This window comes from Grammomys surdaster, unplaced genomic scaffold (assembly GCF_004785775.1).
Source record: "Grammomys surdaster isolate TR1022 unplaced genomic scaffold, NIH_TR_1.0 126313, whole genome shotgun sequence".
NCBI lineage: Eukaryota > Metazoa > Chordata > Mammalia > Rodentia > Muridae > Grammomys > Grammomys surdaster.
Window position 1 is genome coordinate 7,640,819 of NW_021621113.1, and position 3,794 is coordinate 7,644,612.

A 3,794-nucleotide genomic window follows, 5' to 3' on the forward strand; every position below is an offset into this window, starting at 1 on the left:
GGTTTTGCCACAGTGCTGAAGTCCTGGCTATCCTGTAGATTCACTTAGGGTTGGCAGAGCCCAAACCTTCAGTCTTCCCAACTGGGAGGGGAGGGGCCTGCTATGACCTGGGAACTGGGGGTATAGGGGTTGCCAGCCTCTGGTTTTAAGACTTTGCATCTGGGGACCAGGGTCTGGGCCTCTATGTTTCAGCTGTCAGACTCCCAAGTCTGACAGCTAACCCTCAAGTCCTCCTAAAGTCCTTGCCTGCCAGAGTCCCAGGAACTCCTACTACAGCCTAGAGAAGACACAATAGCTGCAGTTGGAAGAGTGGTCCATGCCTCTATTAGCAATCAGGAGATAGAGAGAGGCAGGCAGTTCTCTGAGTTCCAAAGCAGCCAAGGTTACACAGTGACACCATCTCAAAAGACCAAAAGAAAGGTAGCACAACTCTGAGGAGTATGCACCCCTGAAAGAGATCCCTGATACTGCCCCTTCAGACAAGAGATGCTCACAGACATAATCACGCATGTCTATGTGTGCCCCGCTCACATCCATGTGTCCCTTTCAGGTCCACATGACCATCCCACAGAGAGCCAAGCACATGCTTTCCTGACCGAAAAATGTCATCTGAGATGCCTCTATCACAGCCTTGCCAGCAGGCTGCTGGGACTGAGGACCATCGGGCCTCCACATCACAGGCCACACCTTGACTTCTCTCGGACCTCAGCCACACCCAGACTCACAGACTGGGAAGTGACACCAAGACCCCTCCAACCCTGTCCCACTCTGAACCCTGAGGGGTACACACACACCCTGCCCTCCCACAGCTTTCTAAGATGGTGTTCTTTATGCATGTTCTGCTTGAAACATCCAGAGAGGAATGTCTTCAGGACAACCAGCTCATCTTTCTTACGGTCACACATTTGGAGAAGGGGTGGGGGCGCAGTACTTATACTGTGTAGAAGTTCACAGGATGTACCTCCTCAGTTCTTATATTTTGAGTGGTTCTTACCCTGCCCTCCCCAGATGGTCCTAAACCATCTATAAACCAGCCAAGAGTGACAGCCACAAAACAAGGTTCTGGCAGAGCTGAGACTAAATCAGGGGCTCAACTCTGGCTTTTCATGAATCCCTGCACCAACTGCCAGCACCCTATCCTCCAAACGAGGAAACTGGCTACTTGAGTCATGTGTACAGTGACCAAGTACCAGATCTGGGGCTCAAAGCACCCCACTCACTCTGTGTGGTAACTGCTCACTGTTACCCAGGTACCTGGATTGGCAGCTTTGAGCTGCAGACATTACTGGGTCCCTGAGAGGGCTACGAACTGATGCCCCTACACACTGGTGCTTTCCCAGCCTCCCCCCCCCCCCAACCTCCTATCTTACTTCCTACAGCCCTGGGCCCTCCATTCAGATCTCAAGTGGCTTCTGGACATGCGTCATTATCTTAGCATGTCTCCCAACTCTAGAGGAAGTCTTACTACGCTCACCAAGCATCTCATCCTCAACTATAAACAAAGGGCATCTCCTGGCAGTAAGAGTCTAGGAGGGGCTGCGAAACAGCTCAGTGGATGAGTACCTCTCCTTAAGTCTACTGGCATGACTTCAGTCCCTGAAACCCATGTAAAGGTGGACAGAGAGGACAGACTACCCTGATTCCTGACCTGCACATGGGCACTGCACCCTGACACATCTGTGTCTGCACACACTGTCACACACAGATTCTAGAACCTTTATTTGAGAACAGTTTGGAAAGCAACCTCTTTGGTCAGGATGTAGAGTTAGACACCAGGGTTTCCACAAAGCAGCGCAGGAGTACCAGGGCTGACCCAGCACACCACAACTAGTGCCTGCTGGGAAGTGGATCCCGGGCCTTGATGACCTGCACCTCCGCTACCTGTGACCTGGGGCTCCTGACCTCTTCAGAAGGCTCTCAGAAACCTTCTACTTCTGCCATGATTCCGTCATAGCCACAGGAGCCAGGTCATAGTCACTGGGCACCCAGTCATGGAGTGGCTCAGACAAGGTAGCGTCAAGAGCATCTTCAACCTTTCTACTCCTGAGGTTCAGCTGGACCACTCTTCACACAGAAGCCCACCTGGCATCTTGTGCAACACCCCCCAACTCTGTCTCCCAATGTCACACTGGTGTAGGCAAGCCTGCATGACCAGTGACTTCTGGGAACCATGTCCCCACCCCTTGGACTATTAAGGGTCAAGAGCAGAGGCCTCTTGTCATCCAGACAAGGCCAAGCTGGTGATTAGCAGATACACGCTAATCACTGCCTAGCAGAACGGCCTTGTGTCCCAGCCCACTTCTGTCCAGGCTGGAAGCGCCAAGCTGCCCCAGCAGTATTATGCTGGCATTTAGTTAAGGCTGTCATTCTGAGAGGGCCCCAGGAGTACTCAGTGAGCACGGTCATGTTCTCTGACCGTCAGAGGGAGGGCCACCCCAGGACACTGAACACATGGGATCTGTGTTACAGGCCTGTGGGAACTTCTATGGTCCTCACAGAGGCAAATGCTATGTGGCAGGCATTTACATCAACTCAAACTAGCTATGTGACACTGCAGAATGTCCCCTTCCTTCCAGTCCTCTTGCACTGGCACCCACTGTCCCTCCTCTGATAAGACATCCTCAAGCTGGCAGGGAAAAGATAGGGCCTGATGTAATGGGCACATGGCTCTGCAGAGTCCCATGTGGGCATGCCCAGAGCAGCAGCCCAAAGGGGGCAGCCAGCTGGGTAGACACAGGATAGCCCCGCCAAAGGATCTGTGCAGTGGGCACCTGCCAATGCTAACTGTGGAGTCAGCTCCCAAGGTGTTCTAAGCTTTCTACTGCTGCTGGTTTGCAGTGGCAGAAATACGCTTTGGATTCAGATGCCCTGGGGTTCAAATCCCAGGCTTACCTCTTCCTGAATGTAAGCCTCAGGTCAGCTTGCTTATCTTTCCTGTCCCTCAGATAGCCCATAGAAGAAGTGAGACCTCTTGGCAACTTAACAGTCCAAGGGGCAGGGGCAACTTATTGGTCAGGGAGGTCCCAGAGGTCACCAAAATGAGATGGTAAGATTCTACTGCAGAAGACATACTTTGGGTGTTATGACACAGTCATCCAACTGAACAACCCAAAAGCTTCCTCAGCGTTGACTACCTTTCAGTGCTGTCAGAAGCCATGCAGGCCAGTGGAGGGAGAAAACATATCAGTCATCTTAGCCAGCACCTAATCCTCCATGCTACGATACCAACCTATCACCCACGATACGCCCACTCGTGCAATAATAGCACGAAGGTTATGGAGATCACCAACCTCTTTTGCATTCGAGATCGACTATACAGGAACCCAGGCCTGGTACCACAAACCTGATGGGGTCAAAACCCCATGGTTAGGACAGTCACGGGCCTCGTGAGGACCTTCCTACTGTTGTTTTGCTACAGGACACTCATGTCTGTACCCATAGACCAGTGCTGTTCTTACCCTTGGCCAGCGTGGCTTCTCTCAGCAGCGGGCAGCCGTTACTGCAGACTCCTAATGGGTTAGTGCTGACACCAGTGGCTTCGCCCTATATAGGGTGTCCCTGTCAACCTTTCTCACACCCCTTCCCCAATGATCAGGGAACACCGGGAAGAGGAGGCGCGGCTGTCTCTTAGATGAGATATAGACAGCACAGTCAAGAACTCCTGCAGCCACTGGATGTGTACTACCAATAATGTGATAATGGTCAACGGTCTCCTAAAAACCCCAGGAACATAGGCACAGGAGACTGCTGTACCTTGTTTACAGACAGGAAAACTGAGGCTCAAGGAAACAGGT